The sequence below is a fragment of the Callorhinus ursinus genome, unplaced genomic scaffold, assembly GCF_003265705.2.
Source record: "Callorhinus ursinus isolate GAN/ISIS: 27379988/994484 unplaced genomic scaffold, GSC_fseal_2.0 scaffold8, whole genome shotgun sequence".
Lineage (NCBI taxonomy): Eukaryota > Metazoa > Chordata > Mammalia > Carnivora > Otariidae > Callorhinus > Callorhinus ursinus.
The window spans coordinates 68,419,580-68,447,365 of NW_027397070.1; the positions used below are offsets into that span (position 1 = coordinate 68,419,580).

The window sequence follows — 27,786 nt, forward strand, 5'->3', positions numbered from 1 at the left end:
CGGGGCCGGGCGGCGCGTGGGGAGGCCGGGCGGCCGCGGGCGCGGGGACGTGTTGCTCGCCCGCTGCCGGACTCGGGTCCGCCTGCAAGGCGCTGCGGGAGGAACTCGGAAAACAAATCACTTAGGAGCAGAACATTCCTGGGAGATGTGCGCGGTGTTTGTGGCAGCTGGACCCTCAGGAGCCGTTCAGTGCTACTTTCGTGAAATCGCCCCCGTGCAACGCAGTGCACAGGCGGAGTGAAACCTGGCTGGAAAGTGCTTGCACTATTTATTTTGTTTATGGGATAGTAGATTTTTTTTTTTTTACAAGAAGACAGTAATAACTGGCAATATGGCATCTTTTACAAAATGTAAAATCCTACGTGCTTGAAAGATTTTAGTCTCACTAGCAGGGTTGATAAAGATTTTCACATCACACAGCATATTTTATGAGAACACGATGTATGATAATTCATGCACAAAAGTTAACCAGTTTTTTTTTTCTACGTTGGATTTGTTGCTTTATCAGAGGATCCCAAAAGTTTGTTAAAGAAGAAACAATGCGTATTTTATAGAATTTGCCTATAGTGGGATCGAAATAATTTGGAATTCTAGAGGCATTGACAACTTGAGCAATTTATTATGCAATTGTAATAGTGATTTAGGGGAACTTTTCTAGCTCTTCGACACCTGTTTGCAAATAGGAGGTATTTGCTGTAGCAATAAAGATGACTGAGTGTAGATTCTTCCTCTAACGATATTTTAATCTCGGATGGAATTGATTATTGTCTTTTTTTCATGGAAGAGTTTTTCTGATAGTTTTAGCAGTGATTAATTTTCATGTTAATCACATGCAGGCCTCCGTTAAATTGGTAATGTTCTCTTCAGTGGAATGAAAGTTTTTACTCTCCAGATGTAACAGCAGTTTCCCAGAGCAGAGCCCCTGTGTTTTTGGTTCTCTGAATGTATTGAAGGCAGATAGAATGTATTTGGTTCTCTATGGGCCACTGGACTCCCTTATAGTTTAGAGTCATGGGAGCATTTTGCTCTCCCCACCGGTGAATAGAGTTCCCAATTAAATTTTGAATGGTTTCCTTAAATGCCTTACAATCAATCCTATTTGAATTACTATTTTTGGTGTTAAAGGTATTACAGCCTCTTGCGTGTTTATGATAGAATTCCCCTTGTGTTAGTTGTGAAAGGCATGTGGCTGAAAAATTAAATGAATTCCAGGCATGAAGGATTTTTAAAAATTAATATGTGGGCATATATGTTGACAGTTTGATTTAGGTTATGGAAATGAGCCTAGATATTTGAGCAGTTGTTTGGGGGCCTGGTCATATCATTCCTAAATAGCAGTTCATTCCTCAAGTTGACCTATACATCTATTCGTGAGTGTTTTGGTTTTCTGCCTTTTTTTGTTAATTGCTAGTTTAGAGATATTGGTAAAGTGTCTTCCTGGTAATGATGTCTAGAAGAAAGTAACGGCCAGCTCTTGTATATTGTAGCAGTTTAAGCAAAATCACTTTAAAATAGCTAGAATCAAACTGTAAGATCACTTCAAAACACAATTGAATGAATCATTGCTGTTGAATTTCTTTTCTCAGAAAGTTCTTAGCTCTGTTTTTATTATGTTTTGGTTACCATATGAATAAACTTTACAGCAAGAGTAGTTTATGGGACAGAATGGGCGTTAACTAATGATGTCTCAAGCAACAGATGTTTTGATGTGAAATTATTCATTTTAAGAGGCTTCTATTAAGTAAAAGTATAAATGAATACAATTTAGCTAATTACTATGATGATTCCATTAAAGCAGCGGATCACAGAAGCACCGCTTCACCAAGAATGAAATTAACATGTGAGTATTTCATTAGCTGCACTGAGAAAAATTTTTTTCTTTTTAAATTAGAGATTTACATGACAATGGCCCAGACTACAACAGCATAATATATGAACTCCTTCATTTTCATATGGTGATGAAGCCTCATGCTTTTGTTAATGACAGGAGCTAAAAAGTCATAGTTCTATATTAGCTTCAGCAAATACAACCCATACTTATCAGTTGGATGACGGTCACAGTCAGCGTCCTCCTGGGGAGGAAGCGAATATCTAAATGAGAGGGAAGAGAAAACCGTTCAAATGAATGAACTCTTGGTCTTCCTCTCCTTTTTTCCCTTGCTCTGTCTGTCTCCTGCCTCATTTGCAGTGGATCCTAAATGTAAAGTCAGGCGGTGTCTAGCCTCCCAAAAAGACTATTCATTCTCGTCTTTCAGATAACTGGTGGCTCTCGTTTCAGGAGAAAACTCGTGCAGCATTTTTTCCCCAAAGTATTTAGAACTCTGGTCAAAGAGCGAGAAACCACAAACTTCTTTTGTTGCTCCAAGAAAAACCACCATAGTTGAAAAGTGAAGAAAAGTTATCATGTTTAAGCCAATTCATGATTTGGGAAATACTTACCATTCTTTACTCCATATTTCTTCAAAGCCCCGCCTTTGAGGTAAATCGTATTACATATGAGAAAACTGAGGCTCAAAGAGATTTGGGGATGGGGCACCTGGGTGGCGCAGTCGGTTAAGCATCCGACTCTTTTTTTTTTTTCCAGTTTGAAACCATACTTTATTTTTAATGTAGCTAGAAATCAAGTAACTATATATTTTTAAGCAGAAAAAAACTCCTTTACTTTTCCTTCTTATATCATTGTTAGCACAAGAAAAAACACTTCTGGTTTAGAAAAGATACTGAGTTTCTATGAAAATGAATGTACTTTGTATTTGTGGAACTTAAAAGCACAGGACACATTTTCAGAAGACCAATTTTACTTTTACCCACTTATGGTAATGTTTGCAATGTTAGAATGTACTTAATATATAATTAAGTAAATCAAATAAGGAACCCAAAAGGAACTGGTCTTCTTGAGTTATTCACAGCGCACATTAGAAAATCTGAGAGAGAACACACATTAACAACAACAACAACAACAAAAAACCATTGGCAAGCTCAAACGCAAGTTTATATGCTGAGTATTTTTAAAGGGTTTAAAAAGCACGCTCAGTTAGCATACAGCCTTTTCTCACTCATATAACAGATGCATTTCTATCTGCTTGTGTACAGCAAAGGGTTAGAACCTGAATCCACTTACTTATGACTTCAGAAATGAAGCATCCGACTCTTGATTTCAGCTCAGGTCATGATCTCAGGGTTGTTAGATGGAGAGCCACTGAGCAGGCTCTGTGCTCAGCAGGGAGTCTGCTTCTCTCCTTCTCCCTGTCCCTCTGCCCTCCCCCCTCCAAAATAAATAAATCTTAAAAAGAGAGAGAGAGAGGGGGGGGGCACCTGGGTGGCTCAGTCGGTTAAGCGTCTGCCTTTGGCTCAGGTCATGATCGCAGGGTCCTGGGATCGAGCCCCCATCGGGCTCCCTGCTCCGCGGGAAGCCTGCTTCTCCCTCTGCCACTCCCCCTGCTTGTGTTCCCTCTCTCGCTGTGCCTCTCTCTGTCAAATAAATAAAATCTTTTTTTAAAAAAAGAGAGAGGGAGAGAGAGTTGGTGACTTTATAAGACCACACAACCATTAAGGCTTGGATGCCAGTCTGAATCTTTTTGTTTGTTTTAATAACAGCTTCTTTTGAGATATTATTGACATCCCATAAAAACTCACCCTTTTAAAGTGTACAGTTAAGTGGTTTTTCATATATTGACAGAATTGTGCCAGCATCACCGATGTCTAATTTTAGAACATTTTCACTACCCCAAAAGAAACCCCTAGTAGCAGTTCCTGCCATTCTCCTATCACTCTAGACCCTGATGACCACTAGTCTGCGTTCTGTCTCTATTGGTTCTGGATGTTTTAATGTAAATGGAATCATCCTAATATTTGACCTTTTGCGTTGGGCTTCTTTCACTTAGCGTAATGTTTTAAGGTTTGCCCAAAGTTGTAGCATGTGTCAATACTTTGTTCCTTTTTATGGCCAAATAATATTCCATTTTATGGATATACCACATTTTTTGTATCCATTCTCCTGTTGATGAGCGTTTGGATTGTTTCTGCTTTTTGACTATTCTGAATAATGATCCCATGAACATTCAAGTACAAGCTTTGGTGTAGCCGTATGTTTTCATCTTTCTTGGGTAGATGCCCAGGAGGAGGATTGCTGGGTCATATGGTAACTCTGACTTTTGATATTTTTAAGGAACCAGTCTGAATCTTTTGAAATCTAAGTATCAACCTCTTTTTACATTGCACCCGGGGGATGAAAGTACAGGGAGTTGAGCTGGATCAAAGACGGAGCGAAGTGGGAGCAAATTATAAAATGTTGCTATTTCGTTTCCGTGAGTCACTTGGGATACTTTTCATCATTGCAGCTCACCAAAAGGAGTCTGCACACACCCTTGCTCAGATGCCGTAGGTTGGAAGGATCTTGGTGTTTGAGGGGACCTAACAGGCATTTCATCTTGTGGTTTCCTTTCTTAAGCCTTTGAGCTGTTTCTTCAAAGTACCGCTTACCCAGGAACCCAAATGTAAAGCGGATGAACATGGAGCTGCTTCAGCTGAAGTAGGAAGAGGGCAGTGTGCTGGCCCTCCTCACCTGCCCCTACCCTTACACTGCTCCAGACCACCCAAGCCTCCCAGGCTTGAAATCTCAGGTGTATGGGAGGATGATCCAAATGTTATTCAGCCCCCGCTTGAGCAGTTCCAAGGGACTGGAAACTCATTATCTCTCCACGAAGCCATTCCTTCTGTGGACGGTTCAGACTGTCGGTTCCTGTGTGCACTCAGAATTTGGCCCAAGTTCTGTCTCTTGGGTCCAAAGAGAATAGGTTTAATCTCTTTTCCGTATACTAGGTTGTCACATGTTTGAAAACAATTATAGCTCTTTCTGAAGTGTTCTTCTAGCTAAACATTACCTTTGGAAAAAAATAATTCCTTATAAGATACAATTTTAGGCTCCTAATCATTTTTGGATTGGTTTTTAAACAGAGCAGAATAGAGCAGGATACTTCACCTCCCTTATTCTAAAGTTTATACTTCTTATAATGCAGTCTAAGATGATATTAGCCCTTTTGCTTATCACTTCACATTGTTACCCCTTACTGATTTTCACTTAAAATTCTTATCTGTTTTCTACGTGTGATAGATAAGCCCTTTCTTTTCTTCCTTTTACCTTTCCTTTTTGAGGGGGAGTTTCTTCCAGCAGGCAGAGCCCTGTCAAGTTACAACACAATTGTAATTTGCGGTGCAATGCTGTAAATAATTCTGGCGCTCATATAAAATACTTCAACATCACCATAATGTGGAAATTGGTCATTGTCTTAAAGGATTATGGTTCTGGATAGCAGCCTTTTCTCCATCTTCCTTTGGAAGATGTCATGAGAGACTATCAAATTCCTTCTAAAGCCTCTACGTAGTTTACCTGTTCTCTGATCTTCTTCTCCTGCAGGTGTGACTTTTTAATAACCATAGCAGGTCAAGTCTATGGTACCTGCTACTCCCAGTCACGTTTTGAAATCAGTCACTATAATCTTTTGAGCTGCTGCTATTTATTTTTTCTACTTTTGAAATGGAAGATCTTTTTAATTTCTAGGGGTTTATATCTTGAAAATTAAGAATAATTTATTTAAAATCTTGAACATCTTTTGGCATCTGTAACACCAGTGACTTTCTCCTAACTGGGATTATGCTAGACTTTTCAAGCTGGTACATAGTTGGGTATGCAACAGGATCAAGGAGCTCCTGTGAGGAAATCATCTGAACTCAACACTATGACGTATTTTCAGACCTCTTCTGCATTCTCGAGTGGTGACCAGGCACTGACTTAGGCTTTCTGTGATAGCAAAATCAAAAGAAAATGCTTTCATGGAAAGTGCAAAGCAAGCACCCGTGCTAAAGGAGAACTTCTTGGTACACTTGGTACTCCACCCAGCAAGGAATTTATTTTATAGCCAAACCACAAGCACTTATGACATTATAAACAAACCCAAGCGTTTTGGTGGAAAATTCACAAAACTGTGTTTAAAAAGTAACCATTAATTAGTTATTGTTAATTTCTGAGATAGCGTAAGCCTTTTCATATACTCTCTTAAGAAATAAACACTTTAGTTGAGTGGGCGGTAGGATAAGGAAAGAGAAATAACATCTTGGTTTCTAGTGTTACAGTCTGTTCAGGCCATAAAACTGGTAGCGTGAAAAACTTAGTCATGATGGCGTTGAAAATTCTACGTTAAAGCATTGTTTTTTATTAGTAAGGGCTTGAAATCAATGGTATTTTGTACTACGAAAAATCTTTCAGGAAAAATATTTTTATTCATCTTTAGAATCCTAGCTTATTAACAGAGGGTTTCTAATAGTAGCAAAATGTTTTGAATGCCAGCAGAAACCTTAGTAATCCAAAAAACTATGCTGTAAACTCTAAATGCTATGTAACTATTTATCTATACAGCCTCCTCCCCCCAGAAGCTTGATGGTTTTCTCACTAGATGTTTGACACATACATTTTTTTAAAAGATTTTATGTATTTCTTTGATAGAGTGAGAGAGCACAAGCAGGGGGAACAGTAGAGGGAGAGGGAGAAGCAGGCTTCCCGCTGAGCAGGGAGCCCGATGCGGGGCTCGATCCCAGGACCCTGGGATCACGACCTGAGCCGAAGGCAGACGCTTAACCATCTGAGCCACCCAGGCGCCCCAACACATACATTTAATATTCTGCTGGAAGCGGCATATTTGTTTGAAAGCCGTCCAGGCCTGGGGGTGTCCTGGGGTATGAGCAGCAACAGGTGCACATCCTCTTTGGTTTACTATAAAGAAATAGCTGTTTCAAACAGTTTAGCCTTCTTTAAAGTGCTACTTTTTAAATGAAGAGTTAGGTAGATGCACTTCCAATTTTGTTTCCTCTAAAGTTGTATCTTTATTGGAAAATACTCTTGGTGTGGAAAACCACATTTTTGCATGTCTCAAAATGCAGTATTTATTCTGCCAGCTTTCTGGAAAAGATTTGAACTCTCTGGGTTTAATAAACTACCCTAGATTTCCCTAAGATTCATCGTAGATTTTTCTGTGCCCCATCCTCCCGTCTCAGTCAGCCCGGTGGATTCTGCTCCTGATAACCCAACCCTTCTGCTCAGTTCAGACGCTCATCACTTCTCAGCTGGGTTTTCATTTGTGTTTTTGAAAATGGCAGCCCCAAACTAGTCTTTCTGCCTCCAGTCTCAGCCCCCTTCAACGTGTTCCTTTTTTATTAAACAAGTAGAATATCCACTGTGCTCATTATTACACTGATGGGGGTGGATGTGTTCCAAGGACACACATGGTCGATGTGGCCCTTGCCTTCTGGAAGCCTGAGCTGCCCGTCGGGAGCTAGACATTCAGTGTTTCCCTAACGATGAGTTACTTGATGACCTTGGGGATGGACGGTACTAACGAATATAAGGAACAGTGTAGAGTGTTGCAGGGCACTGGACTCAAGGGATGTGTATTGGGGTTTCTTTCTAGGATGAGTGGAAGTCAAACACTGCAGGACGGGGGGGGCGGGTAGTGGGCAGGGTTGGGGGAGAAGAGCAGTCCAGACCAGGGAAAGCGATGAGGAAATAGAGGGTGGGAGCACCTTTGGAAATGGAAAGACCTCATATGGGGAAAGAGGAAGGGGCAGAGTGGCTTGCAATGAAGTTGGGAGGGTCTCTGGGGCTTCTCGGCCACATTAAGGCGTTTGATCTTATTCTGAGGAGCAGAGAGAATGTGGCAGAGCATTTTGAGGCAAGGGAGTGACGTGGCCAGATTCTCAGGGATTTTTGAAAGAGGGCACCCCTGCAGTGTGGAGGGGAGGCTAGTGGAGTAGGGGACGGTGGTGGTGGGGGTCCTTTGTGTGAAGCCAGGGGACAGTGGTGGTGATTTCCACTTGGGTGATTAGGGCCCACCTCACCAGGACTTGTGTCGTCAAGGGACAGGGAGAGGAGGAAGCCAAGGAGGACACCCAGGCTTCTGGCTCATCTGACTGAGTGCCATTTGCAGAGGTAGAAGGAGCTAGAAGAATGGGCAGACAGATGATGGTTGCGGTGTGGCTTGTGGGTGTGAGGGACTGTGGAACATGCCAACTGAAGAGCCAAGTGGGCCGTGGGCTGTGGGGTCTGGAGCCAGGGAGATGTCTGGAGTAGGCGTAAAAAATTCGAGAGCAATCAGTAAATAGCAGCTGAATCCATGGCACAGATGAGCTCACCTAAGGAAAAACGTGACGTTTTTGGAATGCTCTTTCTGGAAGACAGATCTGATCATAACAGGCTCCTGATTGAAAGTCTCTAGTGCGCCCCCTTCCCTCCCTGGGCACCCAGCAGGCTTAGCCAGCTCCTGGCTCCTCCTGGCACCCACCTGCCTGAGTAGAGTGAGGTCTTTCCCTGGTGGCCTTGTGGTTATCTAGCATAAATCTCCGTTAGCACGATTATCCCAGAGGCCTGTCACTGCGGCTTAGTTTCACATCTCTCATTAGGCTGTCACCACCTTCCGGGCAGAGTCTCCTGGTGAGCCTCTCAGGGTCCATGCTTCAGCAGTGCCTGGTACCTAACGGGTCTCCTGCCGAACACTGGTTGAGTGGGATAAGGGACCACCCTCCTTATCCCAGAGTGTCTTCTCAAACACACACGCCAGCGAAATGGCTCACATGTAACAGGTGTATGCTGAATCGTGGTTGGAGAAAGCACTCACGCCACTTCTCCGTATCCTTGAAATAACATGTATGTTTATATGTTATGCATCACATATGTGTATAGCTACACGGTATGTGTGTATGAACACACGTCACGCGAGTGTGCACACGTGCGTCTATCACGTGACATTTAACTCTTCCCCCTCATCAAAGAACCAGTGGACTTAGGCATTCGGAAGGAGAAGGCATTGCAGGCGAGGGGACCTCATCGGGAAAAGCCAGAAGCAGGTGAATGTGTGACCTTGAGGAGCCGGGCCTCATCTGCACAAACATCACAGAATGCCTCGAGCCGGACGCTGGCTCTTGAATCAATAAGGAGAAACATTTGCAAAAAGCACTTAGCGGTTCAACAGGCTTAAAACACATTATTTTCAGCCGAAGTAATTGACACAATGAAGTAGTTCTTGGCAAAACCAGCATTTTTAACATTAAAAGAGATTTGGCTGTTAAATCAGCCCCCCGAAAAGTTGTTTTATGTAACAAGAGTTTTTACCATTCTTAGAAAAATATGCTCCAGTCGAGAAACAGTTGGGTGGACTTAGGACTCGCTTATGCTAGAGCATCATTACGCCTTTTAGCCCCAGTTATAGTGCAATAAACAGCAGAAAATCCTTAGGAGGAGAACTGAGTGATGATACTTCATCTGTTATGGAGTCCCTCGCAATGCCAAACCATTCCACATAAGCCATGGAGACTGCTCCTCAGGGACCGTATGGGAGATCTAATAAAGATAATGACCTGTTAGCATGGCTCCATCACATTAGTCCTTTAGAAAGTAATTAAGCAGGACTGCCCACACTCCAGTGCTCTCAAAGACTAAAATCTGGCTCCGTGCATGGTATCTTCACCTTCCATGAAAATGGCCTTGTACTGAGTCGATATAATTTAATTATATAAAAATATGTGTTCCTACCACATCCTGTACTGACTGATAAAGCTCTCACCACAGAGTCATGTCCACACTGGAGCTTGTGCTTTCCGAAGCAGGGCTGGGACCTGTTGTACTGGGTGGGCAGCAGGGGAGGAGAGGGAAGGGGGTGGTGCTGTCAGCAAGCAGGAGCAGGTGGTCCAAGACTGAGTGTTTTACGGGTACCCCCCCTTAATCCTCACTACACCCCTTTGAGGTGATGCCTGTTATCATCTCTGTTTTGACTGGTGAGGCAGCAGAGGCCCAAAAGTTTGGGTGACTTGCTCAAGGTCCCCTGGCCTGTGCTTTTCAGAGCTGGGATTTGAACCCAGGCACTCGACTCTGCTGTCCACAGCATGCTGAGTGCTCAGTTATGCTTGATGAGCGAGTGATGGGTCAGAGGTGGGGATGATCATGGACGCGGAGGGAGCTTAGGACATGGGTGGTTCCGTCTGTGCCTTGCATCTCTGGGGGGGCCACGTGCCACATACCGGCTCAGACCTGTGTGCCTTTCACTGGCTCGCTGTGGGGGCTCCGGACACATTTCCTTGTCTTCACCCCTGTTTCCCTTCGCATCATCCCACTGTAGCACTTTCTGAGGCGGAAATCCCATTTATCTCTGAGTTGCTCACAGTCCCACAGAAGTTCCCCATAGCTCAGAGGACAGGGGCTGGGTCTGGAACCACCTCCCCGCTGCCTCCCTGGCCCAGGGGCCTCCTCTCCCCGCACGTGCCCTTGGATTCTGCCACCCTGGCTTCTTCTAGCAGCGTCTGAAGGCGCCACCTGCTTGACGTGCATCCTCACATGTTGGGGCCCTGCCTTCCCCGTCCTTCTTCACCTGACCGCTCCTCGTCCTTTAGGGAAGCCTCCCTAGCTCAGAGCTGCTGGAGGCCAGCTCCCCCAGTGCCCCGAGCCTCCTGTCTGAGTCTCACTGCAAACCTTGACGTCCCTCCAGACCCACAGCTCCTAGAGGACCACACCGCGGGCCCTCTGTACCTGCGCACGGACCCAAAGAGCCAGCCATTTCAGTCTGGTAACCGCCTGCCGAGGAAGCTTTAGCATTCTCTCCGAGTGGCCCCTGCGACTGCTGTCACCAGCTTTCGTGACGCTGGTCAGTCTTCCTGTGAACAGCTCAGGTGCTTCCGGTTCTTCTCCGGCACCCTTGTGCTCTCAGTATTCCCTTGCTTTTCTCAGAACCCTTTAAAAAAATGTTTAATTGTGGTGAAACGCACATAGCATAAAATGCACCATTTTAACCATGTGGAGCCTGCAGTCGGGTAGCGCGGAGCACATTGACGTCACCACCATCCATCCCCAGAACGCTCATGCAGGACTGAAACTCCCTTAACGCCAGACTCCCCTGCCCCACCCCCGGCCCTGGCGCCCCCCATTCACTCTCTGTCACTGTGAGTTTGACTACCCTACAGACCTCGTGTGAGTGGAATCATGCAGGATTTGACCTTTTGTAACTGGCTTATTTCACTTGCTGAAGCTTTTAAAAACTATTGTTTCATGAAGTTCTAGAATCCCAAACTGAACAACGTCTAACTAAGGGTTCAAAGCCGAGCATAAAGAGTGGGATAATTACCTCAAAGTTCAAGGCTGTCAGAGCCCCTGCTGGGTGTCACCTGATCACACCCACATGCCATCCAGCAGCTCTGATCAGCCTATGTAAAGTCTAAGCTGCTTATCTCTGGAATCCCTGTAATAAAAAGTGTGTTCTTTCCCCCAAGCTAGCCTCAGTATGAGGCCAGGCTCCAGAAGAGCGGTGCAGAGTTCTAGAAACAAGGCTCAGGCTCGGAACTGTCCTTACAGCCATCCAACAGCAACAGAGGCCCCTCTGACAATCAGAGCAGGGTCACAAGTGTCTATGCTCTCTTAGGAATGGAGGAGGTGGGAAAAAAATGTTAGAGCAGTTTAGAAAAATGATGAGGGGCATATGTTTGCTAAAGAAATTCCGTGACATATGCCTTCTGATCACCAATAGCATGCATTCTCTCACAACTAGCTAAGAACCTAAGAAAGGAAACAGCAGATGTGAGACCCATGATCTAGGAAGGATCTGGGCGGGAGTCTTGGAATATCTCCTGAGTTTCTTTCTTTTTTAGAGATCACTGTTACACATTTGGCACAATCTATGACATGACTGTCTGATTGGAGCAGCTCATTTGCAGTACTGTTTTAAAAAATAAGCAAGCAGAGGCGTCCTACGTGCAAAATGAGTCATTCGCTCTTGAGAATTAGCACAAAAGATTATGTGCATCTCTTTCAAGACACTCTGTGGTCTATCAACAAATCACTTTTTCCAAGGTTCAGAGCATGGGCTTTGGAGAAGGACAGGTCTGCGTTGGAATCTTGATTCTGTCACCTATGAAAAAGCTGGGGGAATGGACACCCTGACCCCACTGTCCTCCCTCCCTCCCATCTGCTGCTCTGTGCCCCGCTGGGCAGATGCAAAGGGAGCCAGAGAACAAAGGAGCATATGTGGCAACACCCCCAACCCCAGCAGCCTCCCAGCGCAGAGGGTAGGACAGAAGAGTGGAGGGACGATCCGGAGGGCCAGTGTGAGAGGTCCAGCAGTGTGGTCTACAGTGGAGAGGTTCGTGTCGAGTCGTGCGTGTTGCCCTCCTGCTGTCTTGATGGTTGCAACCATGTTGACCTACCCTGCTTCCTGATGCCAAGTAGGCATCCCATCGATGTTGGATTTGGGGTCTTAGCACATCCCTCTGCCTACCGTGTGCATGGTTCCTCCGGTGTGCCAAGAGTTGCCGTGGCTCTGTGGTCGTGCTTTATCCACCCTTATCCCCTCCTGTTCGCACACTGAGATGCAGTTCATCCTGGGGCCCCACTGTGTCCTCGTGAACTCTTCCGCATCTACCCAGAGCCACTTCATCTTTCCTCTCTGTGCTTCCAGAATACGATACACACACCTCTGATTGGCATGCGGTTCACTCCGTCACTGCATTATGGTTAGCTCCCCAGCCTTTGTTTTCACCACCAGCTAGTGAGTTCCTTCAGGGCAGGGACCCTATATTGTGTTTCTACTTCGCTTTCTTCCCTTGCTCTGCAAGGTGCTTTGCACGTCGAGTATGTTTCATAAATGCTTGTTGAATGAAAAGTAAAGAGTAAAATTTTAGAAAGAGCCATGCTATTTTTAAATCATCCCGAAAGGCGAAGTGAGAACTTCCTGACCCTGAAGAGCTTTTCAGTATTACCAAGAGCGCTTCTTCGTTGTTTACAGTAGTGAGATAGCTCAGTTGTATGTAGCAAAGCCCCTTAACGAGTGTGGGATGGGGTCAGCGCACAGACTTGCAACACACATGGACGACACATATTGTGCACGTAGTTGGTGGAAAACTAGATCTATGAATAAAACCATATGCGCAATTTTATTTTGTTTTATTTACCTGATTTCTGTTCACCATGGCCTCTAAACAGAGTCCAACCACTGTCATCTGGTCCAACATGGGAGGGATTTGTGGAGAGATGGGACAGTTTTACACAAAACCCCATACACTGTGCACTGTGGACTAAGGGAGTTTTCAAGAGTAATTTTGATGCGATTTTCACACCCTTTACTGACCCAAAAACATAACCCCAATGTAAAACACTCTCCTCTCTAGTATCTTAGAGTTCTAAAAGCTCCTTCAGACCTGTTTCTCACCTACTTCTCACAAGTAGACTCTGAGGTGAGTGAAATACTGTTCATGACACTCATTTTACAGAGGGCCTGGCAGACGGATGGGTGCCGCCAGCTTCCCACGGCCACGTGGGTGAGGGACGGGCCCCGAGGACAGGTCTCCGTCCAGGGCCCTTGGAGCTGTACTTCTCTTCCTTGTCCTCATGTCAGCGATTCCTTCCATCTGGTAATCTACCTTTAGCAGAGCACTCTGTTTAAAAAGAAAATATGGTCTAGATAATTGCATCTGTTATTCTGCAAGTTTTGTTGTTGCTTTGCTGGATCTTGAAAATTATTAATGCACTCCGCTTTGGGAAAAGCTGACATTTAGAAACCTGGATACGTAACGCATAAGCCGTTAGAAGATTATTTACAGGCTTCCATAGCATTTTCTTAAAAGTGTGAATTTTCTTATCTTCTTAAATATTGTATTTACTGAACGTTGATCTTATTCTTCAGGACTACATTCTGGGTAGAGGGCCTTGCTTGTTTTTTTTTTTTTAAACTCCTGTTCTCCCTGAAATCACCATCTGATGTTTCTTAAAGGGTTGGAGAAACTGCTGATGTCACAGTAGTACATCCTTATGCGCGTGGCCAGGAGTGTGTCCGGCACGCGGACAGGTGCCTCGGAGCCCAGGCTGGGGCTTGGCCTGTTTGCTAGATCCACCCCTAGCATGGGCTTTGTCTCAGGTGCCCTGACACGCAGCAGCCCCGAGGGAGAAGTAGCTGCTAAGTCAGCCTATATCCCTTATCTGTGATTTCAAAATCAGAAGGCTCTGAGCACCAAATGTGTTTTTGGTAACTCGTTTGTTAGTTAGTCTTGGCCTACTCTGAAATTACTTGGTGAGGAAAAAAACAGCTCATCTGAATTGAAGCATGTGGTTTTCATGGTTTATATTTTATTTCTTTTGAGATGAGAGTTCAGCTTTCCTATATTTTGAGTGTGTTTTTATGGATGCTGCCCCGGGGGCTTCTGGGACTATTGGGTAATAGATGTGTGTTCCGTGCTTCCATTCTGAAGTCAGAATCTGAATTCAGAAGCGTATCAGGCCCCGGGGGCTTGAGGGGGGAAGGGGTTGTGCACCAGTGGGACCCGATAGTCAAGCTGGCCCTGTGCCCCCGGGACGGTTCCTGCTGAGACTCTGCACGGGTCTCCCCACTGTCCTGGATGCTGGCCTGATGCCTGGCCGACATGCAGGGGAAAGCCTGGTTTGTGGGTGAAGGGTTCCCCTGGAGGGAACCATAAAGCCACGATCGGGCAGCCACCTGTCACAGAGTCCTCCAGAGCCAGCCAGGTGCCCACAGAGCCAGGCGGCCAACTGTGCCTGGTTTTGTGCCGAATTTTTGTCCTGAGAAAGCAAAGCTCAGGGAGAAGGTACTGACTTTGCCGTATTCCTCCCTCCCACCTGCCCTCCCTTGCTTCCATCCTCAGGAATTTGTGTGTCTCCTATTAACAAGGCCTGGCACTTGCCTCGCAAAAAGTAACAGTGACACTTCACATCTGCTCACTGTCTCCAGCTGGTAGACTGTTTGGAGTTCCTCGCCCCGGGCCCACACCGTTCCGCAGCGGGACTGGGACTGGCCTTTTCCGTAAGCCGAGGAACTGAGGGTGGCGTGGTTCGGCGACACCCAACTCTCTAGCTGCAGACCCCACGCTTCACGCTTTCCCTGGTCTGCCGCCTTCGGAGGCCCCCACAATTATTTGTTGGTTTGGACCAAATTTCTACCTTCTGAGACCCACCTTTTCGAAGCCCAAGCCAAATGGAGTGGTGGCTCTTTTCAGATTCCTGGGACAAAGCTGCCAGCGTCGGTGGGCCTCGGTTTTCTGTGCTATGAAGTGGGCTTCCTGATCCCTGCCAGTGGAATGGTCTGTGTGGTTGTGCTTTGTGAAAACTGGCACTCTCCCTGCCCAGATGGGGGGGTGGTGGTGATGCTTTTCCACCCCCGCAGGCAGACACGTCTGTGGGGTGTCCCCCCCATGCCTTGTGGGGTTCACCTCCTCTACTCCTGACATCCTCAAGAGTGTTGCCTAGCTTCCTAAGCGAACGATAAATGTGAGTTGGAGTTTACACAGCAGAGAATAATCTTGGTGGTTTGGGCTTGCTGACATTGTCAGGGGCGCCTTGGCAGGTGTGGGGCTCCTGCGACCTTAGTCACATGTGCCTGAGGGCACTCACTAGGCCATATCTTTAGGACATCAGAGCCTCTGGGGATAGACCAGGGAAAGTCAATCAAATGAATGTTGTTTAACTAAAAATATAGATTTTAGGCAATATCCACACGATGATTCATTCCTTTTTTGATCTACTATAACTAGAAATAGTAACTGGGAAGCTGGGGAATGAACGTCTGAACCTAGTCGTCTTTTGGAAGAACCAAGTAGCATTCAGGTGTTCCTGGGAGTTTCTCCCCTGCTAGGAGCCTCTCCGTGACCCTTTCTGGTTGATTATGCACTCCCAGGGTGCATGGCCCTCTTCCCTTCCCAGACAATGGGTTCTACCAATTTGTCTGGCTCAGAGGTTTTCTCCATACCAACGAGACTCAGAGTGTGAAGATTTAGGGCCCTTTTGAAGTAGGGGTGGGGGGAACGCAGGCTTCTCCGCAGGGTGGCTGAAAGTTTCAGGGGTCAAGGAAATAATATAAACCTTTGAATAGAGGCCCCGAATAGTTTGTTTGGAGTTCCCAGTGACTAGCATCTCAGTTACCAACTGCTTTGTTACAATTTGCTTTTCTTTAGCTAAACATTCTCACATGGTTTTAAAAGCAAGGGAAGGGATGAAGCTTTTCTAAGTGTAATGATTCTCTTCCCTGATCTACTGCTAGCAAGGGGAGAGTGGGCAGAGGGCCCTTCAGCCAAAGGATCTCTAATTCACTCTGCCAAAAAATCCGTTCCACACTGTCAGCCCCACGTCTTTCTCCTCAAGGCTGAATAAATTAGGTGCCGCCCTTGGAAACGAAGTGCCCTGTTTGGCCCGGGAATCTTCGCTAGCTACCTTTCTTGAGGAAAGATGATTAGTCTTATTATGCCCTGCAAAAGGGTTACGGGGTATGGCTGAACCAGTTTTGTGTGCTTTGAAATACCAACCCTGTCAATTTCATGTTTCTCGGTGAGCGAGCAACAAATGACAGATTCGTGCAAGAGAAATACTGGCTTTGATTTAAGGCAAAAAAATACAACAGTTGCTTGCTTTAAAAAAAATCTTCAAGGCAAAAATTCAAATGCTGTAGCGTGTACATTTATCTGGGTTTTGGTTATAGAAAGGACAATCTAGTAGATTATCAGGACTGACAGAAGTAACTACCTGTTAATAAAATATAGAGATACAAAAAAACCCAGTAAACTTTGCATATAATTATACTAATCCAGGTCAATAACAAGTTATCAACTAAAGTTAATGAAACCTTGGACAACGTGGATGCTTAGGTTTATGCTCTGAAACATCTGACCCAGAGTCCCTTTTGCACAGAGCATGGAGGTGCTGATGGGCTTTGAGGCTCTGCGGACCGCCAGCCTGGGAGCCGGCTGGGGTCCATGGGGGACCCATGGGGGCCACGGACCTGTAGCCTTCTGCAGTGTTTGCTGTTCTTGTAACTCCTAAGAGACCACACTGTTCTCCCCCCGACACGGTAAAGAATGCAAAGGGAACATGGAGCCGTTGTCCATTTTTCTGTAAACCTAGAGATGGAGAGGACCTGCAAGGATTCAGCAGAAATTCACCTTTAAATAAGAACCCCAAAAGAAGGTCACAGGAACCAAATTTATTATAAAGCAGTTTTTAAATTAATACGTCATAAAGCAAAGAGTGGAGTTTGTTAAAATGCAAGTTAAGGCTGTTCGACAGAACACGGAGGGAGGCTTGCATCACAGCCCAATGGAGTCTGTTGAAGCCCGTCCAACTGCCCTCCCCTCCCTCCCTCCCTTTCCCCCTCCTTCTCTCTTCCCCCCTCCGTGAATCCTACAGCACGTGGACCAGTCAGCTCCCAGCCATGAAGACGCCTCTTCCCACATTCCTAGGCCACAACTACTCCCCTGCAGAGTGTCCATCAAGCAGGCGGGTCTCAGTGGTCCTTACTCGAGCAGAGCCAAACTCCCAGTGAGTTTGGGCTAGACACTGTGCTAGGTCAATGTGCTCTCTACTCTCCCAGCAGTCCTGTGGTGGGCAGGCTGAGTTAGCTCAGGTTTGTGGATGGAACAGCTGAGACCCAACGAGGAGTAATTGGCTCAAGGTCACACAGCTAAGGGAGTGGCAGAACCAGCATTCAAACTCTGGTTGGTTTGATTCCAGAACTTTCCTGTGCAACCCACAGCTTGGGGTTTGGGGCACTGCCTCTTCATTTTGAAAACTGTGAGCTTGTATTTTCCCCGGTGCTTAAACAGATCCATGAAGCTTTGTTTTAGAAACAAACTGTAAAATCTTCTACTGCAGTAACGATGCATCCCTTGTTGTGTTGTGGTTAACACTGATTTATTTTAGAGAAAAATTGCAATCATCTCTTTTTCGTCTATAAACAATGGTTTCTTTTTGTTTGCCTTTGTTAAAATGGGAATGAATAGATATTTATTTTCAATAGTCAAATTGAAGCAGCTCTTTGTAATACTTTCTGCAGTCTGGGAGAACAGTTTTGATTGGATGGCAGAATTAGAGATTCGTAGAATAACTCCTAAGTGATCAATGGAGGAACATGTCTGAGTTGCTTTTTGTTGGGTTTTCATAAACTAAGGGGATTTTTAGGGTGTTGGTGATTTTTCTTCTGTCTCTTCTTTATGGTTTAAAAGATAAACCATGTTGGTGACCCTTGAATAGCTTCTCTCCTGGAGATGAGCCTTTTGTGTGGTTTTTTTCTCATTCAAGTATAATTAACATACAGTGTTAATTAGTTTCAGGTATACGATATAGTGATTCAATAATTCCATACATTACACAGTGCTCATTTCAATAAGCGGATTCTTCATCTCCTTCACCTATTTCCCCCATCCCACACCCACCTCCCCTCTGGAAATCATCAGTTTGTTCTCCATAGTTAAGGGTCTGTATTTTGTCTCTTTTTTTCTTCGTTCATTTGTTTCTTAAACTCCACGTGTGAGTGAAATCATAGGTATTTGTCTTTCTCTGACTGACTTATTTCACTTAGCATTATACCCTCTAGATCCATCCATGCTGTTGCAAATGGCAAGATTTCATCCTTTTTTTTAAAAAAGATTTTATTTATTTATTTGACAGAGAGAGAGACACAGCGGGAGAGGGAACACAAGCCGGGGGAGTGGGAGAGGGAGAAGCAGGCTTCCCGCAGAGCAGGGAGCCTGATGTGGGGCTCAATCCCAGGACCCTGGGATCATGACCTGAGCTGAAGGCAGACGCTTAACGACTGAGCCACCCAGGCGCTCCAAGATTTCATTCTTTTTTATGGCTGAGTAACATTCCATTGTGTGTGTGTGTGTGTGTGTGTGTGTGTGTGTGTGTGTGTGTTTATAATGCCACATCTTCTTTATCCATTCATCTAGCAATGGACACTTGGGCTGCTTCCATAATTTGGCTATTGTAAATAATGCTGCTATAAACATAGGGTGCATATATCTTTTTGAATTAGTATTTTTGTTTTCTTTGGGTAAATACCCAGTAGTGGAATTACTAGATGATATGGTAGACCAATTTTTAACTTTTTGAGAAACCTCCATACTGTTTTCCACAGTGATTGTACCAGTTTGCATTTCCACCAACAGTATACTGAGTTTTTTCCCCCACATCCTCACCAACACTTGTTGTTTCTTACTTTTGATTTGATTTTGATTTTAGCCATTCTGACAGAGGTGAGGTGATATCTCATTGCTGTTTTTTTTTTTTCATTGTGGTTTCCATTTACATTTCCCTGGTGATAAGGGATGTTGAGCATCTTTTCATGCTCAGATGGCTGTTGGCCATCTGAATGTTTTCTTTGGAAAAATGTCTATTCATGTCCTCTGCCTATTTTTTAATTGGATTTTTTGGGGGGAGGTGAGTTGTATCCGTTCTTTATATATTTTGGACATTAACCCCTTATCAGATATGTCATTTGCAAATTCTCCCATTCCACAGGTTGCCTTTCTGTTTTGTTGACTGTTTCTTTAGCTGTGTGAAAACTTTTTATTTTAATGTAGTCCGGTAGTTTAATTTTGCTTTTATTTCTCTTGTCAGAGCAGACATATCTAGAAAGAAGTTGCTATGGCCCATGTCTGAGAAATTAGTGCCTATGTTTTCTATTAATTTTATGGTTTCAGCTCTCACATTTAGGTCTTTAATCCATCTTGAGTTTCTTTTTGTGTATGGTGTAAGAAAGTGCTCCAGTTGCATTCTTTTGCATGTCGCTGTCCAGTCTTCCCAACACCATTTGTTAAAGAGATTGTCTTTTTCCCATTGGATATTCTTGCCTCCTTTGTCGTAGATTAATTGACCATATGAACATGGATTTATTTCTGGGCTCTCTATTCTGTTCTCTATGTGTCTATTTTTGTGCCAGGACCATACTGTCTTGATGACTACAACTTAGTAGTATATCTTGAAATCTGGACTTGTGATGCTTCCAGCTCTGCTTTTCTTTTTCAAGATGGCTTTGGCTATTCAGGGTCTTTGGGGGTTCCACACAAATTTTAGGATTATTTGTTCTAGCTCTTGTGAAAGATGGCTGTTGGTACTTTGGGAGGGATTACATTAAGTCTGTACATTAGTTTGGGTGGTATGGACATTTTAACAGTATTGGTTTTCCCGATCCATAGGCATGGAATAGCTTTCCATTTGTTTGTGTTGTCTTCAATTTCTTCTGTCAGTGTTACATAGTTTTCAGAGTACCAGCCTTTCGCCTCCTTGGGTAAATTTATTCCTAGGTATTTTATTCTTTTGGGTGCAATTGTAAATGGTGTTATTTTCTTAATTTCTCTTTCTGCTACTTCATTATTAGTGTATAGGAATGCAAGAGATCTCCGTATGTTAATTTTATACCCTGTGACTTCACTGAATTCATTTTGTATTTGCTTGGAGGCAAAAGGTGGCTCCTGCAAGGTAGAGATCTCAAGGAGGGAGAATGTGGGGATTCCTGTGTAGCGAGTACTTCTCATGGGATGTCTGCTGATACTTCAGAGCATAAAGGTTGACACGTTGTTTTACTTTTCCCTCATTCTGGCCTTTCCCTCGTCCGTTCGTTCATTCTTTCTTTCTTTCTTTTCTTTCTTTCTTTCTTTTTCTTTTTCTTTCTTTTCTTCTTTCTTTCTAATACCGTGTTTGTCCCATTGATCTTCTTTACACCCCCTCCCTTCAGAGGGTTATTATTGATACCAAATGCTGTTGATGAGATGTGCAGTGTGGCCTGGGGTCTCCCGTGGTCAGAGATCTGACTGGAAGTACTTTACCTGTGTTTTACTGGATTCCCACAATGCACTCTGTGTAGGCAGCCAGTACTCTAAGGACCTGCAGACACAGACACGGGGGGTCCCAATGCTGGATGCTCTGCTCAGCTCACCGGGTGCCCCTGGTGACATCTGGGGTCCAGTTCCTGTGCTTCCTGCTCCCCAGGCTTTCTCCATATCACCTCTCAGTTTGGTCCAGCTTTGAAAGTTGTAGATTTTGTTTGAAATGAGGGAAGCCTGGGTTGAAATGGTGCAGTTGTCAGATGCAAGTACAAAACACGCTTCTCACTGTGAGGCCGCACCAGCCAATTTCTAAGGAAAGGAGGGAGCCCATTGTCATGGAGATGTATGTGTCTGCCTTTCCAGCCTGGGTCCTTCAGTTTGACACTGGGGGTCAGAGGTCTCACCTTTTAGTCCATCTGGCATTTGAATGGCCCTTGGACCTATATGTGGTTTTGATCACTCGAAAAATATTGATGCACTGGATTGTGCTGATGGTCCAAATGTTGACACATCTCATTATATAGTACCAACAAAATCACATGGGTTAATATCACCACCAATACCTCCAGAAAAGCCTGTAAGTATTGGGAAGTTATCAAGTTCACAGACACTGGTACAAATTTTCCAAAGTTCTATCTTGTTCTCGAAAGCGCCAATTTTTATCGTTGGCAAAAAATACTATCAATTGTCATTCTTGAAGCGACAAGCTCACTCCACTCATTTTTGAGAAAATGATTCCAAACACGTCCAATTAGGCACACTGTCTCTCAGCTGCTCCTGCAGGTGGAAATGCTGGTTCCTGAAGAAAGCTCCCAACTCAGGTGCACAGAGCTTTGCCTCAAGACAACCAGCGTACTTTGGTCAATGTAGCAAAAGTGCTTTGTATGTACTTGCCGTTTGTCACTCAGAATATTAAAGAGACATGTTCTTAAGGGGGTGAGTTTTAATAAAATTACTATTGTTTGCAGCTCCAGCAAAGACATCCCTGCATGCACTTGGTATTTTTACTCTAAGTGGCAGCAAAGAGCCCAGTGACCTGGTGCCACCACCTCGATTGGGCCAAGGCGCCCCTGGTTTTACCCGCTGCTGCTTCCGCACACATGAACACAGTGACAAAGGCAGATAAAATCTTGGGATTATGATGAAAATAGTTTTGATCTCATGACTTCCTAAAGGGGCCTCCGGGGCTCTCGGGGGTCTTGGACCTTCCTTTTAGAATCACTATTCTCAGTATTGGAAACAGCTCTTCACGTGGCACCGCCACGGAGGGCTGGCTTTGTGCCAGGTGTTGTGCTAGGGGCTGGAGAGACCAACAAGGACTGTCACAGTCCCTGTTTGCAAGGAGATCACGGTCTGATGGAGAGGGGTTAGGTCAGTGTGGTGATAACGGTCAGCTGAGGGGATGCTTTGCAAATATGGAGAAGAATCACCCAAACAGCTCACGGATCTAGCGGTGGTGATGAGGGGTGTTTCTTGGAGGAAATAGCAATGATCTGATGAGCTTTGGAGAGTAGAAGTAAGCCAGGTAAAGAACAGGGGAAGGGGTTCCACGAAGATTGAGTGGCTTGGGAAAAGGCTTGGAAGCAGGAGAGAGTTTGAAGTCCTTGGGGGAACTTGGAGCCCAGGAGCTGGGTGGGGTCGGGGGTCACGGGGGGCAATAGTGTATGCAGAAGCTGGACCCCAAGTGCTAAGAATTTCATCCCAAAGACATGGAGACCGCTACAGGATTTGGGCGGGGCTGTGAGGTAGTCACATCACTCTGATGTAATGACAGATGGGAGGGCGGCTGGTAAGACTGTTGGTAGGTGAGCCAGTTGGGGCGCCCCCAGGAGCCCAGAGAGCAAACCCCAGGACCCAACCAGGCAGGGATAGCAGAGATGCGATCCATAGACAATTGAACAGCTATTTCATAGTCTAAATATTGAGAAATTTAGAGTGGGCAGGATTTGACGATTGATTTGACATTGAGGTTAAGAACTACGGAAACAGTTAAGGACATGCTGAGATTGTAGATTAATGACTGGCTGTCAGTGGTGCGTTCAGAGGTGAGGGAGCAAGGAAGGTGATGACAGGCAAGACAGCGACCTTAACTTCACGGATTATATTCATCTGCACACACACACACACACACATATATACATGTATGTGTGTGTCTGTGTCTCCAGGTGAAGATATCAGTGGGCTAATGGAGTCAGGTCTGAAAACAGGGACGATTTGGGCCAGAGACATCAATTGAGGATCATCCATAGAGGACAGAGGACATGGCTGAAGCCCCAAGAGTTGGCGAGACCACCCAGGAAGAGACAGGCTCAAGTGCAGAGAGGAGTCAGGGCGGGTCAGCAGGTGGGGGAGGAAGGCAACCCAAGATCTGGGTCTTCCTGGTCCTGACATCTCTAGAAGAGAGGAGAGAAAGTGGAAAAATCAGCCGCTCTTCCACTAAATGCTGCATTATGATCTGAGCATGCTTCTAATGTAACAGGCTGAACAGGATCCTTTATGAGCAACATGGCCTATAGAACACATATTTTTGTTCCTCAACTAAACACAGACTTTAAGTCTGGGAAGGGTGATTAGAAATACCAGTTACAGTTTACATTCCACTTCTACTCCCCCAGCCCTACTATTTTTCTTTTATAAATAGGGTGGTTTCCCCCCATCTGTGGTTCCATAGTTTGCAGACATTTTACCCTTCTTTCTTTATACTCATGACGCTTTGGAAGTTAGGGTTTTCATTCCATCTGATGGCCAGAGAGGGAATTGTAATGTTGGAAATGCCGTCTTTCCCGCCTGGCTCAGGAGAGGTCTGGTTCTTGGCATTGCGGGTCAGGAGGGGCAGGTCGGAGGGATGCGTGCTCATCTCAGAGCTAAAGTAGCCTGTTGGGTCAGGAGCATTTTCTAGCGGTTTCCCTCCGCAGCAGTAGGTGTGAGGCAGACATGGGTGCGAAGAAGGGGGCGTCTGGAAGGGGCAGCTCAGCCTCCCCCTGTTTGGCATCCCTGGCAATGCCCAGGCCCACCCTGAACGATGGCTGGGCACCAGGCAGCCAGTCTGATGATTACTGTTTTGCATTTCTCCTTACATTTAAAAATGTTTTTCTAATGTGATTCTGTACTTCTAAAATCAAAATGGATTAAAGATCAAAAGGCGGCACCTGGGTGGCTCAGTCGGTTGGGCATCCAACTCTTGGTTTTGGCTTGGGTCATGATCTGAGATCCCCGATGTCGGGGTTGTGGAATCGAGCCCCACGTCGGGCTCCACACTCAGTGGGGAGTCTGCTTCTCCCTGCCCCTCTGCCCCTCCCCCGACTCATGCTCTCTCTCTAAGATAAACAAATCTTAAAAAATAAAAAAGAAGAATCAAAAGAATCTCCTAATTCCAAACTTGTGGCACACAGACAATTCACTCATAACCCCCAGCTGTCTATTAAAGGTGCTCCCCTATAAATCAGCATCCAGGAGGGGTTGTGCTGGAAGAACCAGCCGTAAGTGTTGCTGTCTGCCAGTCAGGCAACTTGGCCGCAAGGGTTTTAGCAACCACCTAGAGGTGGGTGTGCAAATTGATCTCTCTCGAAATATGTTTTCATTTAGAACCTTTTAACTCTGCCTATACACTGTGTCTTTTGAAGGCAGAGGGAGGTTAACACAGTATTTTATTTTTTTGATATATTATTCTCAGTTTTGTGTCTACTGAAAGTGAATTGTAGGGTGTGTTGCTCTTGCTGTGATCAATGCTGACACGTCATCGAAAGCCAGTCGCTCACCATGTTGCCGGTAGAGGTACCCTCAGAAGGAAACTTCTGTACATCTTGGTTCTTGCGGGTAGCTGTCAGAGCTCAGGATGGGGCAGCTTGCAGGGAGAGGGTTCTCCAGGATGAGAGGAGCACCTTTCCAGACTTTCTTTCTGCATCAGGGTTTTACTCTTTAGTTTGAAATGACTTCTTAGCAAACCAGTCCTACACATATCCAGACAGACAGGGAGAGCGTCCGATCAAAGAGACAGACTCATCATTTCCCCATGAACCTAACGCACTTCCTATGAGCAAACTCATTTGTCCGTGCAACTCACACAGGCTACCCTAACATCCGATGAGGATCTGCGGGATCCGCGGGACCTGTGGCTCAGAATCGAAGCCGTGGTTTGCTTGGGTTCAGCTCTGGGTAACAGCTGTGTTGAGGTGTCCTGTCGCAGCCGTGGCCGGAAAGCGACCTGAAGCACACTGCTAACAGGGAGATGGGGGGAGCATGAAAGGGGGCGGCCGTGCTGGGAAGGCACAGAGAGCCCGGGGCAGGGTTCGGCTGTGATTTTTACAAAGCCGGCGCACTTCCTAACTGTGGAACCACCTGCTTTAGGAAAGTACCATCCCCCAAAATCGTTGGCAGGCAGAGGCCGAGGCTGGGTGCTAACTAACGTTACTGCTGGACGGATTCTTGCATGAGCTTCTAAATCTGTCCTGCTTTTATATAAAGCTCTTTAAACTTGAGTGTCTCAGCATTGTGACCCCTTGAAATAGGGTCATTATCCCTATGGTATGGATGGGGACACTGAGTCTAGGGTTAAATGGTCTGTTCGGGGTAACACGCCCCTAGCATGGGTCTTTTAAGGGCTCTTACTGTTTATTGCACCTGCTATCTTCTGTGCCAGGAGGAAGGGGACATTTATCTCTTCCAGCTCAAGAGATTCTCCCCCATGTGACAACAAATGATGAAATGGAATCGGAGCAGATCTAAAAATCACTTAGATTAGGACCGACAACTACATTTCTATGTGCTGCTATGTGTGTTCTATGGTATACTTCTGCGGCTAACCACAGACCGTTAACAGTAAGCATATCTGTGGTCAGAGAGCCACAGTGATCACTCCAGATCAGCAGGGCTGTGAATCGGGAGGCCAGGAGGAAGCGGCGGCTTCAAATGATGGCACATCACTGTGAAACACTGAGTAATAGGAGCAGACAGACAGCCTGGTGTGCAGAAATGAGAGACTGGGTTGCTCTTTTTTGAACAAAGGCATTTTGCAGCCTATGAGGTGGTTGCAAATGATTGCAAATAGGAGCTCTGGCATCCAACCAGAGGGCAGACATGTCTCTTCAGTACAGTTAGGACTACTTATCATTCTAGGGTTCTTTTTCCAAAAAAAAATTCCGCTTTTTTTTTAGACCATGGCACTGTCGTTAATGGTATTTGGGAGTACCAGATGCAGGAGCTGTCTAGGAGAATATGTGTGCGTGCGTGCGTGTGTGCGTGTGTGTAAGGGGGGACCTGGTAACCAACGAATAATCATGTAACAGCGCTCAGTTGTTTGACTAACACCAGCAATAATAACCTCTTACATGTAGAAGGTACAGTGACATTTTCGAAGTACTTTCCACAGGTGTCATTTGAATGATAGTTTAGTGAGGTCGTTGTGCCCCTGCCAGGTCTGCCCTCCCCACCGCTTCTCTGCTTCATGCTCTGATTCCTGTCTTCATCCCTCCACATCAATTGTCCTAAGCCTCCCCGGTACAACGCCTCTTGGACGGGGACTTGCAGAACCCATCACCTTTGTCTTACTTTAAGACGTCATTGATTTTCCTTTTGTGATGATGCGGGTCCCCCATGGGAGGCATTGGACTTGAACTTGCCCGCACAGGTTGGCAGCAGAGGAAGCTCCGTAGGAGTGACTTGCTAGCCCGCCGTGCTCTCCTGTGTTCAGCCGTGTTCCTGATTTCCACTCCTCGGTCCCCATTTTCAGCCGGCTGAAACCTCCCTCCAGCCTCCTCATATATTAACACTCCCTCTTCTTGGCCCAGTTTGCTCCACCAGACATGCTGGTTGTCAGCGGTCCAGTCCATCTGTGTCTTCTGGATTCGCACCGGAGTGTCAAAGCATTGACAGGCTGGGCTCCCGCCTGCCTAAGTGCCGGGCCCTCCAGAAGCCACCTCCTCCGGGAAGAAGACCAAGGCCCCCCCTCTGCCTTTCCAGCTTGAGACTCACCAACCGCCAGGCCTGTCAGTTCCAGGGGGTGGTGGGGGAGGCTGCCTTCGCATGCGTAGCTCGTGTCTTTTTATACCAACTGGATTTCTTTTTATAAAATCGCCGCCCTGGGGACCGAGCTGCCAGCAGGATAGCTGCATCTCATGCCTGTGCTGGCTCCTGGCTCCTGGCTCCCAGCGGCGGCTGCCGCGTACGTGGGCCTCCTTGGCTGCCGTGGGTGTCAATCCTGCCCTGGCCTCACCAGAGCCATGTCCCAGTGTAGCCATCAGAGCCGGGGCCCTTCCCGGTGGCGGGGGGTGTGGCAGAGGGTCATGAGTCTTGGCATCACAAGGCGGAGGAGACCTTGGGTCTGAGCCTGAATTTCTGTCATCTGCAAAATTGGATCAAGTGATCACGTAGTACCTATCACAACACCTTGCTCATTGTACAAACAAATGAAACAGCGTGCGCGGAAAGACTGCAGGCTCTAACAGTGCTAGAAGAGAGTTAGTTTGCTGTTTCTTCCGGCGTGTATTTATCGAGTGCCTCCAGCATGCCAAGCCCACGTCTAGGCTCTAGAGAAAGAGCAGTGAAGAGAACAGAAAAGGTCCTTATGGCCTAGTAGGGGAGGGACCACAAGCAAGGAAGCAAATCAGTGAGCAAGGTAATTTCCTAGAGTAGTAGGTACCCTGAAGAAAGTGAACAAGTGACTGAAATGATTTGGATTGGGTAGTCCAGGCGTCACTCTGTATCACTCAGTGTTCAGCACCATTTCCTCCAGGAAGCTCTCCCTGCTTGCTCCAGGCTAAAACAAGAATAGCTGTGTTTTGTTAGCAGGACTTTACTAGGCATTGTTTCTAATCTTCACTCTTCTCTGTAACACAGAGCACTTATAATATATATAACACTTTACAATCAGGAGACCCAGGCTCAGGGAGATCAAGCAATTGCCAGTATCTCATAGCTAGAACGCGGCAGAGCTGAGCGCCTGCCTTCAGTGTCTGCCCTTCGTACCATGTCTCTGATCCTCCCAGTTCCCCTGGGTCCTTATGTCCACCTCTGTTCCATCACTCCCTGTAGCCTGTGGACTGATGGTTTCATGTGGTTTTCGCTGTTAGCTCCTGAGCTCCTGAAGGATGGGAGCTGTTACCCTTAGCACCTGGAGCAGGGCTGAGCCCTTCCTGGGAGCTCCTCCTGAGTTTA

General features: G+C 45.9%; 1 protein-coding gene across 3 annotated transcripts in view; it reads left to right on the forward strand.

Moving 5' to 3' along the window:
• EML1 (EMAP like 1) overlaps positions 1-27,786 on the forward strand; it is a 177,599-nt gene that overhangs the window by 51,500 nt on the left and 98,313 nt on the right. The window contains exon 1 of one of the 3 annotated variants that reach the window (XM_073895871.1): positions 14,319-14,628. The exons of the other annotated variants lie outside the window; for them this stretch is intronic. The gene's annotated coding sequence lies outside the window, so the exon portion shown is untranslated. Of the gene's footprint in view, positions 1-14,318; positions 14,629-27,786 lie in introns of those variants that run through there. 3 annotated transcript variants of the gene reach the window in all.